Source organism: Chrysochloris asiatica, unplaced genomic scaffold (assembly GCF_000296735.1).
Source record: "Chrysochloris asiatica unplaced genomic scaffold, ChrAsi1.0 scaffold00086, whole genome shotgun sequence".
NCBI classification, from domain to species: domain Eukaryota; kingdom Metazoa; phylum Chordata; class Mammalia; order Afrosoricida; family Chrysochloridae; genus Chrysochloris; species Chrysochloris asiatica.
Genome location: NW_006408604.1, coordinates 11,777,274 through 11,790,823, shown reverse-complemented (window position 1 = coordinate 11,790,823; position 13,550 = coordinate 11,777,274).

Here is a 13,550-nt window from a genome sequence, read left to right as displayed (position 1 = left end):
AGTTTGTCACCCTTCCTAGTCTGTTTTTGTTTGGAAGCTCATCTGAAACCTGTCCACCATGGGTGACCCTGCTGGTTATTTAAAATACCGGTGGCATAGCCCTCAGAATCATAGCAATTCAAACCACCACAGCACTACAGACAAGTGGCGGTTGCGTGGTTACTGTTAAATAGGAATCTCCTTGTGCTAGGGCCCTTAAGTCCAACTCAAAGGCGGGATTTCCATCCTCGGATGTCAATCAAGAGGTGGAAGCGCAGCAGGGGCAACTAGTTGTAGTGAGACACTTTGGGCTGTGCTTGTGGGTCTCTAAGTTGGTAGACCCCGCCTCAAAGCCAGGATCCAACGGTTAGGCTAGGACGGCACTCTCGCATCCGGGGTAAATAGGACAGCCTGGCCAGCCCCTGCAGTCTCTTCCTGCTAGGCAACGTCTCCCCATCGACCTGGTCTCCAGACACCTCTCACCCCGCCGCTCCGTGGTCTGGGTTTCATTTAACACCTCCATCAGGTCTCAGGTTGTTGAGTTGGTTCAAATGGCCAACTTTTCAGTTAGCAGCTGAGTCCTTAACCATTATACCACCAGGCCTTTGTTTTTAGCCAAGTCAGGGTTTCAAATTGGTTCTTTCCAGAACTTACCTGAATTTGTAAACTCTGGGTGTATCAAAAGAACCGGAATGGAAACATTTATGGGTCTATACCCTTCTAAAAGGAGCTCTGGTCATGTAGTGGTTACAGGTCGGACTGCTAACCTCATGGTCAGCAGTTTGAATTTACCAGCAGTTCCGCGAGAGAAAGATGAGGCTTTCTGCTCCCATTAAGATTTGCAGCCTCAGAAATCCTCCAAACTGACTCCACCACCACTATGCTCTTCTAAAAACTTAATCTCCCTCCTGGTACATATGGGTAGCATATACCCTGCAGAGCAACCACATCTCTGGATTGTCATAGTCAGGAGCAACAGTGCCTAGTTCAAAGATGGCAGCCAACCATATCTCTTTGAATGTGTGTCCCTTTCTCTGGTTCTAGCAATAATCTAATCTTCCACTTCAGACTCCTGAAAGAGTTCACTGTGCTTTTTATCAGTCTCCCATCCCAGGACTTACACCTGTAATTTTTCCTGTTCTGGTTATTATTCTGGTATACCAACATTTTACAAGCTCGATCTGTACCATTGTTGCTACATTGGTCATGGCCGAACTGGTTTGAACCCCTGCAGAGAATTCATGGTTTCCCAGGGAAAACATGGATGGGCTCTAGAAGGTCTACGAGCCCCCTAAAATATAATGCCTTTATGAAGGGGCTTTAAACAGTTCATGGGAAAATTCCATTATCTTTTCTTTCCAATTTTCCATAAACTTTTTGAAACCCTCTTATATATCTATTTGTGTTTTTCTGTGAGTGGGTTCCTAGCATTCAACAGACTTTCTGAGGATCTTGTCACATACACAAAAGAGTAAATATACTTTGTGTTTAAGACTTGACCGTGCTTTTTGGGTGTAACAGTGAAGGCTGTGAAAACCAGAGCTCTTCAGGCCTGCCTTGGTTTTTTGGGGGTCTCTCAAATTGTCTACTTTTGAAAAGGTGCAGTGTTACCGTTTTTATGTTATACTTTAGTTGTTGTTAAGTGCTGCTGAGTCAGTTCCGACTCAGAGCGACCCCATATAGTGTTTCCAAGGAGAAGTGAGTTTTTCTTCTCCAACAGGCTTCTCTGCCTTACACAGGGTTTTGGCTTTCTCAGATTTTACTGGAGTCACTGCTGTTGTCCTAGGGCTCGTGACACTGTACAAATGAATCACAGTTCTGGAAAAAAAGCAAGCTAGCTCTGCCTTCAAGGAGGTGACATCATGTTGGAGGAGGACAGCATTTGCAGCAGAGTAGGAGGGAATATTTCAAGAGTTCGCCACCAAGGGAACTTTGTAGAAGAAAATTTTTACTTAAGACATTATTTGGTACCACCCCACTCATTTTACATATGAAAATATGAAGGTCCAGAAAAGTTAAATGGACTGCCCAAGATCAGCTAGTTAAGGACTACCCTGAGATCAGAAACTGTTCTGCAAACTGTCAGTATAGTGTTCTGTGCTTCTTACCTAAAGATTTACAAGGAAACTGCACCAAATATTATGCTTGTAAGTTTAATAGAAATAAAGTGTTCAATTTTATTTAATTCAATTTAAACAAATAAATACTCATTCCTAAGGAACTGGGAGGGAAAAGAGGTAAAACGGGATTAAAAACATGTAAGATCGTATACCTGGAAGAAATGTAAAAACCTCAATGTCAAGTTAGTATGTCCAGTGGAGGACAGACAGCAGCAATAGTAATGTCTCGCTGATCTTTCTGTGGCAGAAACTTACTCACCTCTTCTCTAATCCTTCCCAATAGCAGATATACACCTCCGAAAAGGAAAATTGAACCCCCCTCTCCATCCCCCTCTCAGATATAGTCACACTGCTGTTGAATTATTTCACAAACCCTAAAACATTTTGGAGTGTACATTATCTCTGGAAATAAGTGCCCTATCACCTAAAATCTGGAAATGTTCTTATTCTACACTTTGTTAAAATTTGTATTGTCATGTATAGGTAGCCGCCAGAACGATACCCTAGGACTGAAGACTCTTCTTTGTAACAATGAGGGATAGTGACAATTTTGTTTACTCTAAAAGGTCATAGATTTCTCCACAGAGATAGAAATCAAGCATTCTGAAAGGTTTTAAAATATGACCATTAAAAAAAATTAAGAAGATGGATATGTAAAGAACCTTAATAAGTTACAAAAAGTAGACCATATTCACTTATCAATTTGGCAATCTCAGGATTGGGATGAAAATGTGGAGAAACAGGTCTTCTCAACATCACTGATTAAAGTATAAATTGTTAGAATTTCTGAAGGGCCATTTGGCAATATGTCTTCAAAAGCTAAAAAAAAAAAAAAGGCATACTCAGCATTTTCTCTCTTAAAATATACTCTTTTCCAAAGGCATACGAATAAAGATGTTAATTGTGATTTTTAAATGATAGCTAACATTTACTGAAAATTATCCTATTTTATCTTACCACCATTATTATGCTTATTTTACATTTAATTGCTCAAGGTCTCAAGGTAAATGGAAGCATTGGTGTTTGAATTACATACACTACACATCTAAGAAGAAACAAGATCATAGGGGCCATAGAAGCTGTGCCAAAAGGATTGGTTGGACCTTATTCAAGGTAAGCAACGGGGAGCCATTAAATAGATTTTAAGAAGGAAATTACAGGATCAAATTTGCATTTTTCTGTGTTTAGAATGACTTGGTAAGAAGAACATGAAGTAGGATAGAAGATAGCTGTACAAATTAGAGAAGTGGAAATGGAAAGAAGAAGACAGATTCAAGAAAAATTTAAAAACCAAACTAGAATCCAAAGAACCTGGTGGGCAATTAAATAAGAGATGTTATGGGAAGAGGTAGTAGTATCGAGGGATGGCCTCTAGGTTCTGACTTGAGCAAATGGATGGATGGTAGTGCTACTTAGTATGTATGGTAAAGGGAAAGCTGAGAAGTTCGATTTTAAATTGGATAAGTTCAAGGTACCTGTGGAACCTCAAGAAGAGAAGGCAATTGCATGTATGGGTCTGAAGCGCAAAAACAAAGTCTGAGGTGGAAGATTTGAGATTTGTTAGACATCTTTCCTTGCAGTCATAGCCAGTGGATGAAATCACACAGAAAGAGTGAGGAAAATGCCTTGGGAATCAAGCAAATACTAATGTTTAAAGAAGAGCTCATACAGAGGCTAAGAAGGAGAAACTAGAGAAGCAGCGAGTAAACAGCAGTACAGCTGACTGTCACAGAAGCCAAGAAGAATTTCAAGCAGGGAGTATGTTTCCAGCACGCTTTTGCCTCAGAGAAGCCCCATAATATAAGAACTATAAAGTCTTTGTTGGATTTAGTAATAAAGTGATCTTGGAGAGGGTGGTTTCATCAAAGACAATCTTGCACATGCGAGATTGCAGGGAGTTCAAAAGGAAATGATAAAGTGGAAACAGTGAAATATAATCTACTCTTTCTAGAAGCTTGACTATTGAAAGAGGGAAGGAAAATAAGAGAATACCTAGTTAGAGATAGATACAGGACAATTAGGCCCTGCCAAGATTTTAATGACCTGTAACCTGCCTAAGATTTTGTTTGTTTTGTTTTAACCAAACCATTCATAACAAACAGGTATTAGAGAAGTAACATGAGAAATAAGAATTTCTCAGTTGTAATTTAGGGAAGTAGAAGGACTTTTGCTACTTACATCATAAATGCTATTTTTCACATTAATTAGAACACACTCTCAGGGCTTTGGAAAAGGTTATTTTGACAAGTGTTTTAAAAACTGTGAGATTAAACTCCTAACAATAAAAGAATGATCATTTATTTCTAACTTCACATGTACTTATCTTTTAAAAGGCTGAGAAAAACTTTTGTGATCAGAGAAAAAATGAGGGTATTGATATGGGAAATGAAGAAATATTGGCATACCTTAGAGATATAGTGAGTTTGGTCCTAGACCACAGCAATAAAGCAAATAGCAATAAAGTGAATTGCATGAATTATCTTGGTTTCCCAGTGCATATAAAAGTTATGTTTACGCTATACTGTAGCCTATTAAATGTGCAATAGCATTATGAAACAGTTTGAAATATTGTGAGAATTTCTGGATGTAACACAGAGATGAAGTGAGCACATGATGTTAGAAAAATGGTACCAATACTTGCTCAGAGCAGAGTGGACATAAACCTTCAATTTGTAAAAAAAATAATGCCATATCTGTGAAGCACAATAAAATGAGGCATTCCTGTAAATAAAATGCTAAAAAAAGATTAGTTACAAATGTCTTATCTTTTCCCAGTTGTTATTCACAACTCACCAAAAATTTAAATGTAAGTAGTAAATCCCTGCCTAGTGTTTTATGCTGCCTTCAATTATCCCAAGGATTGCATACAAGCTCCAAAATTTCACAGTAAAATTACGTTTAATTTACTTTAGTAAATAAAGAACTTCTAGCACCTTTAAGATAAAATCTATGCAGAAATTGAATTGAATGCTGTAACAACCAAAAAATTGTGAACTACTAGTTGTAAGTGAATTTTGCTTCTTCTCTTATGACCATAAAAGAAAATAACTGGAATAAATAGAGTAATACCCGTTTTTTCCAAAACAAAGAATTTGTTAAGTGCCATCAAGTCAGTTCCAACCCATAGCGACCCTGCATAGGGTTTCCAAGGAGCAGCTAGTGAGCTTGAACCACTGAATTTGCAGTTCAAATGACTTTGCAGTCTGGCGCATTAACCCACAGCACCACACCAGAACTCCGATACAAAGAATATGCAAATAATAATAATAATAATAATTGATACCTGTTTTTGAAGCCCAGTGATTTTAAATGGTTTTTCCATTCTTTAACCTAAAATTTGCACTTATTTTCTGGACTAATATTGACAAAATAATAAAAATTCATATGGAAACATTTACCTGGGAAGCACAGTGGCTCCATATGACCTACAAACCACAAGGTCTGAGGTTCTAGCTCACTAGCCACTTCTCGGGAGAAAGATGAGACCTGCTGCTCCCGCCAAGATTTAGTCTTGGAACCCCTATACAGAATCATATGAATCGGAATCAACTCCAAAGCACTTACCAACAAGGAACACTTACTTGTAGAAATGGGTTTGAACAGCCAACCTTGTGGTTAACAGGTCAGTGCTTATCCTACTGCACCACACAGGCTATACTGGGATCTTAATTCTGCTAACAACCCTATGAGTTAGGTATTCTTCTTTTTTAAAAAAGCTTTTATTGTGAATTTAATGATAGTTTACAGGTCAGATCATCAGTTTTACACTCAAACCCACCGTATTTTGTTTCATTGCAATGATTACAATCCCCTCCAGGCACCATCAATTAACAGTATTTGCCTTTATTCCCTTTTTTTTTTTCTTATGTACACAAAACACACAGAAAATATATATTCATTTAAATGAACAGAGGGCATATTTTGCAAGCTAGCCTCCTGCCTGTGAGCCTTTCTCATTCCATGGGTCTAGAGTCCTCAGCTCCTCATCCCTCTATGCCATCACCTCTGCTTCTAGCTCTGGTGTTGCTGCTTCTCTAGATAGGATCCCTTGCTCAGTTCATGCTCTTCTGTCTTGATGGTCCTAGGGACCTCTGTTCCTGGAATGAAAGATTAACTACTGCCTCCTTTTAGGTATTATTCTTATCTTACGTATTTTACACTTGAGTAAACTGAGGCTAAGAAAGGTGAAGGGATTTCCCCAAGATATGCAGCTAGTAAATAGCAAGCTAGAACTTGAACCTAAATTTTTTCTATAGACAGGTTTTATTGAGAAGGTAAAAATATAAAATAAAAATAGTTCAAAATAACATTATCAGTAATATTATTTTGGAATGTTCTTTTGGGGTTATTAGTCAAATTTTGCATTCATATATAAGAGGACTCCAAAAAGTTCATGGAAAAATAGAATTAAAAGATAATGAATACGGGTGGAGACCTGGTTGGCCAGCAGTGTGGCAAGACCTGGGGACTCTTCAGCCCAGAATCAGTGACACAGCCACAGAGGACTAGAGTGGAGAGTGAAGCACCCAGCTGATAAGAAGAAAGGGCATATGCACAAGAACACCCACACTTGCAGTTAATACCCACTTGACCTGGCTTCAATGACTGGATGATCAGAGCTCAACTAGAAGAGGAAAAAAAGAGTAATCTGATACAATTAGATGAACTTGACCTACACCTTTGGATGCAGTAGCTCAAAAGAGGGAACAAATCTTTACAGCAAGGATCATTCCCACCCCCTCCATACAAAGAGTAGACAGGGATGGGTAACTTGAACATTGGCTACCTAAAGTGAGGGGGGGCTACAAAGGCAAGAAGTGACTGGCTTACAAGCTTTCAAGAGGGAACCTAGATCCAGAGGGCGTGGAGGAAGGGAGAATCTCCACTGAGTAGTATCTAATCTGTCTAGGTGGGGCTGATGAAGTGAAATGCGGATAGGTGTCTTGTGATACAATAGTGAATAATTGTTATCAGGACTGTTTGTGAGGGTTGGAAATGTAAAGGTAGACATTTTTTAGCAAGGAAGGGAGTGATTAACTTTGCAGTCTAGGAGAGGAGGTCCCTAGGACATCAAGGGAGAAGAGCGGAGAGTGGGACCCTACCCAGAGAAGCAGTGACGCCAGAGATGGAGGCAAAGATGATGACGTGGAGAGATGGAGCAGTTGGGGACTTCAGACCCAGAGAAGGAGAGGGGCTGTGTGCTGATGACTGGGGGGCAGGCTTGCAGGGTATACCCTTTGGTAGGTTGATGATTCATGGAGGGGATTGTAACCATGGCAATGAAATGATATGCAATAGGATGAATGTAAAATTAATGCTCCCCCATGTAAACTATCACATAATTCACAATAAAACATTAAAAGAAAAAAAAAAAGCCTTTGAAACGGAGGTCCCTGGGAGAAGAGGGAGAAGAGCAGAGTGTGGGACCCTACCCAGAGAAGCAGTGACGAGAGATGGAGTCAGAGATGATGACGTGGAGAGATGGAGCAGCTGGGGACTCTAGACCCAGAGAGGGAGAGGGGCTGTGTGCTGATGACCAGGGGGATGTAAACTATCACATAATTCACAATAAAACATTTAAAAATAAAAAGCCATTGAAAATCCTATGGAGCACTGTTCTACTAAGGCATTCAAGGGGTCTGCAATGAGTTTGTATTGACTTGGTGGTAACGGATTAAAAATAAACAAACAAATAAACAAAACAACCTCACACACACGCACAAAAAAGATAATGGATAATTTCCACGAACTTTTAAATGTCTCTTCATATGTGCTATAAAAATTGGATGAAACAAGAGCTCACTGAGCTGGGGCGAAAGACGAGTCAGAGATGGCTGTAAATTCCAGCTCTGCCACATACTGGCTCTGTCACTTGAGGGAAACTTAGTGTCTTCATCTGTAAAATTAAGAGAATGAATACAAACCTCCTGAGTTGCTATGGGGTTTTTAATAAAGTACCTAGTAGAGCACCAAGTACAGTGCATGTTGTTGTTGGTAACTGCACTCACATTGGTTTTGACTCATAGCGGCTGCGGCCCTGTATAGTGTGTTTGAGGCTGTAAAGCTTTGTGGGAATAGAAAGCCTCTATTTTCTCTCACAGAGTAGCTGGTGGGCTCAAACTGCTAACCTGTGGCTCGCAGTCCAGTGCTTATCCTACAGACTCACCATGCTCCCAGTAAATACTCACTAAATACTAATTCCTTCCTTCTTGGGACAGGCTATATGTAGAATTCACTTAGATATGAAATGATTGAATTGGGATATTAAAAAAAAACTAGGGGAACTCGTTACCAGAAGAGAGGAAAAAACAGGGGCACAACAGGGGAAAAGTTGTTTAAAATAGTTTTAACTATCGCCAAACATTTGTATTTAATAGTAGATAATAAAGTCCTGGTGTGGCACTGTGGGATCAGTACTGGACTGCTAACCACATGGTCAGTGGTTCAAATCCACCAACTGTTCTTGAAAACCCTATACAGTCATTGTAAGTCATATACTGACTGGATGACACTTAACAACAACAATAAGCCAGGAAGGCAATTTTGCAATTTGGGACTAGATTACTTAGGGAGAAGGTCCTCAGTGAAAGAATTAGACTTCAGACTAGGAACTAGTAAGGAATGATGAAAAGTTTTGTTCCTTATTAAATTAAACCATATTAGTCTTATTTTCACCCACAATGCAATCTATATTCATTGTAGAAAGTCCTGGTATGGTGCTGTAGGATAAGTACTGGGCTGCTAACCATGAGGTTGGTGGTTCAAACCCACCAGCTTCTTCTTAAAAACCCTATACAAGGTCTCTATGAGTTGGACTCAACAACAATAAAAACAACATTCATTGTAGAAAGTTTAAGTTACAGGAAGTGTGAAGAAGAAAATACAAATCATCTTATGCAATGGTTATTTCCATGGGTTGAATTGTGTCTCCAAAAATAGGTGTCAACTTGGGAAGGCTGTGACTCTCAGTGGTTTGGCAGTTATGTTATGATGTAATCATCCTCCATAATGTAACCTGCTGTCATTCTCCTCCATTTATGTTATGTTGTAAATCCTGACCTCTGTGTCCTGAGAGAGCGCTGTAGGATAATGAGACAGGATTAGGTTATGTTAATGAAGATTAGATTATGTTTGTTATATTTATAAGGCAAGATTAGGGTGAGATCAGGTCATAACCTGATCCCTGGAGTATGAACCATGTCACCTTTTATCTTACAGGAGATAAAAGAAAAGTAAAGAAAGCAGAGAGAGAGAGGGACCTTCTACCACCAAAAAAGAAGAGCTGGGAACAGAGCACATCCCTGTACTGAGAACCAAATAGTTCCAGGGAAGATCGATGCCAACATATATGGAGATCTCCAAGGGACTCTGGGAGTCCTGGTCTGGCACTGTAGGATAAGCACTCAACCACAAGGTCAATTTGAACTGCAAGGTCGGTGGTTCAAATCCACCGGTCACTCCTTGGAAACCCTATATGGGGTCGCTATGAGTCAGAACCAACTCAACTGCACACAACAACAACAAAGGGACTATGAGACCACAGATGTTGAAAGAAAGCAAGGTTCTCTCCACAGAGCCAAGAGAGAGAAAAGCTTCACTTAGAGATGGTGCTCTGAATTCAGACTTCTAGCTTCCAAAGTGTTGAGAGAATAAATTTCTGTTTGGTAAAGCCATTCGCTTGTGGTATTTCTGTAGCAGCACTAGAGAGATATGTTTTTAAATTGCTATATCCTTTTATTTTATTCTGATTAACTTTTACCATGTACATTTGTTATTTTAATAATAATAAAGTTTACATTACACAGAAAACACTAAAGACATTTACATTGCATACAAAGATTTGCCTCGAAAATATCAAGTTGCATATTTGAAATGATCAGATGACCAATGCCAGAATAGATCAAGTTTGAGCTACACATTTATAGAGTAAAATAGTTGTTTATCTTTATTGCATATCTTGTCCTATAATTACAACATATCGCTTTGGTTTTTTTCCCCTTTTGACTCTTAATACAATAAAGTTATTTAATTTTTTTTTTTTTTAAGTCACTACTATTACACTGTCCAGAGTCCTGATGTGGTGCTGTGGGTTAATGTACTGGAGTGCAAAGTCAGAATAGCAAGGTTGGCAGTTCAAGCTCACCAGCCGCTCCTCGGAAACCCTATGTAGGGTCGCTATGGGTCAGAACCGACCCAATGGCACGTAACAACAACAACATTGCACTGTATAAGGATAACTTCTGAGGACATTTTAATGTGTCTTCTTCTCTAGTTTCAAGGTTTAAACTTAGAAATGCATGGAAAACAAGTGGAATTTAGGTACCTTAGTCTGGCCAAAGCATATTAGGAAGATCTGAAGAAGAAGGTTGTCTTAGTTGTCTAGTGGATGGCTGTAACAAACAGAACTTGATTCTCTTCCAGTTTAGAAGGCTACATGTCCACATTCAGGGGGCTAGCTGTAAGGGAAATCTTTCTATCTGTGTACCTTCTGGCTCTAGGAGGTTCCCTGTTCAAGGATCCCAGCTGAAAGACACATTCCACTTCCCACTTCCCACTCTTCTTTCTTGGTGGTATGAGGTCCCTCTCTGCTCACTTGTTTAATCTCTTTTATATCTCAAAAGATAGTGACTCAAACCTCTACAAGAAAAAGACAACTAACCCAATTAAAAAGTGGACACAGGACATGAACAGACACTTCACCAAGGAGGAGATCTTGGCAGCCAACAAACATATGAAGAAACGTTCATGATCACTAGCCATTGTTGTTGTTGTTAGGTGTCACTGAGTCAGTACCAACCCATAGCAACCTTATGCACAGCAGACTGAAACACTACCTGATCCTGCCAACCTCACTACTGTTGCCACGCTTGAGTCCATTGATGCTGTCACTTTGCCAGTCCATCTAGTTGGAGGTCTTCCTCTTTTTCTCTGACCTTCCACCTTACCAAATATGATATCCTTCTCCAGCGACTGGACCCTCCTGACAATATGTCTGAAGTATGAGAGATGAAGTTTGGCCATCCTGGCCTCCAAGGAGCACTCTGGCTATACTTCTTCTAAAACAGATCTATTGGTTCTTTTGGCAGCCCATGGCACTTTCAATATTCTCCTCCAACACCATAACTCAAAAGCATCAATTCTTCCTTATTCATTGTCCAGCTTTTGCATGCATCTCTAGTCATTAGAGAGATGCAAGTCAAAACAACAATGAGATATCATCTCACACCAGCAATAACAACAAAGATAAAAAAAAGAGGAGGACAATAAATGCGGACAGGGATGTGGAGAGACTGGGACATTCCTGCATTGCTGGTAGGACTGCAAAATGGTCCAACCTCTCTAGAAAGCAATATGGCACTTCCTCAGAAGGTTGGAAATTGAAATACCTTATGATCCAGAAATTCCTCTACTTGGTATTTACCCACAAGAAATACAACCCATAACATGAGTAGATATATGCACACCAATGTTCATAGCAGCACTATTTATAATAGCAAAAGATAGAAACAGCCTAAGTGCCCATCAACTGAAGAATGGATAAACAAACGTTGGTACATACACACAATGAAATATTATGCTACCTTGAAGAATAACAAGGCAGCTGCAGGCCACTACATAACATGGATGAACCTTGAGGACTTTATTTTGAGTGAAATTAGTCACAAAAGGAGAAATATTGCATAGGACCACTACTGTAAAAGACTAAGAAAAAGAACCCATACTAAAGGAGGGTGGGGGGAGGAGATTCTTTGCTGATTACCAGGATGTGGGGCTGGGTTGAGGGGAGGGAGGGGAAGGTGGAGCACAGGTTAGGAAATAGACACAAGATAGTTGGGTGCTAGGGAGGAGGGCAATACACAAGAGGGGGGAGGGGAATAGAAGAACAAGGTGGATGGGAAAACAATTAGGCAGGTGCATGGGCAAAGTAGGACAGAGGTAAAGAATGATGTATGCATAACCTTGGAACAACAGGGCTCTGGGATACAGGGATTGAGACATGGTTGGAATATGCAAAAGTGGGGGAAATAATGTTAAGACGCTTGGCTATCTTGTGATTCTTGGTTTCCATGGCATACCATTATAAAATAGACACTTGAGGGGGAGAGAAAGGAATAGCAAGAAATATCACCATAGAAAGCTTGTAAATCCATCATCTGCCTATAACTGATTGGAATACCTAAAATGAGGCTACAATGTGCCCAGTGAAATAGGCTTCCTGCAGAGCCTCTGCATTACATAAGACCATAGGTAGAATCCTGAACCCTATTCAGAATCTTCTGAGGTGGGAAATTTCCACTTGAAAGTACAAGCAGTCAGCCAGGAACAGCTAGAAGAAAAGAAGATACTTCTTGAAAGAAAGACCGACAGAAAAAATACAAAACAATAACAGCAGTCCAACTAATTACTACAGAACAAGCAAGTTGCTCACCCAGGAGATATCAAGGCAAGTGACTGGGTCCCCTCAGGGCAAACCCCCTTCCAAGACTAAGACTCAATGGGAATACATGAGCAGACATGCTCTCTGATTGGTGACCATGTTCGTCACCGATAAGAAGTAAGGGAAAAACAGCAATGAAGCTGCAAGTTAAGTCCTACAATGTTCAATAAACTCCTGTGAAGCTGGGTGGAGACCTGGTTGGCCAGCAGTGTGGCAAGACCTGGGGACTCTTCAGCCCAGAGACAGTGACATAGCCACAGAGGACTAGAATGGACAGTGAAGCATCCAGCTGATAAGAAGTGAGGGCACATGCACACGAACACCCACACTTGCAGATAATACCCACTTAACCTGGCTTCAATGACTGGATGATCAGAGCTCGACTAAAAGAAGAAAGAAGAGAGAAAAAAGAGTAATCTGATATAATTTGATGAACTTGACCTACAACTATGGGTGCAGTAGCTCAAAAGAGGGAACAAATCTTTACAGTGAGGATCATTCTCACTCCTCCATACACAGAGTAGATAGGGATGGGTAATTTGGACATTGGCTACCCAAAATGGGGTGGGGGGGGGTGAGGCTACAAAGGCAAAAAGTGACTGGCTTCCAAGAGGAGCCTAGATCCAGAGAGCACAGAGAAAGGTAGAATCTCTACTGAGTAGTATCCAATCTGTCTGGGCGGGGCTGATGAAATGAGGATAGGTCTCTTGTGGTACAATAGTGAATAATTGTTATCAGAACTAACTGTGAGGGTTGGAAATGTAAAGGTAGATGTTGTGTAGCAAAAGGAGGTGAGTGATTGACTTTGCAGTCCAGGAGTGGAGATCCCTGGCACCATCAAGGGAGAAGAGCAAAGTCTGGAACCCTACCCAGAGAAACAGTGATGCCAGAGATAGAGGCAGAGACCATGACATGGAGAGATGGAGCGGCTGGGGACTCTAGACCCAGAGAGGAGAGGGGCTGTGTGCTGATGACTGGGGGGCAGACTTGTAGAGTATACCCTTTGGTTGGTT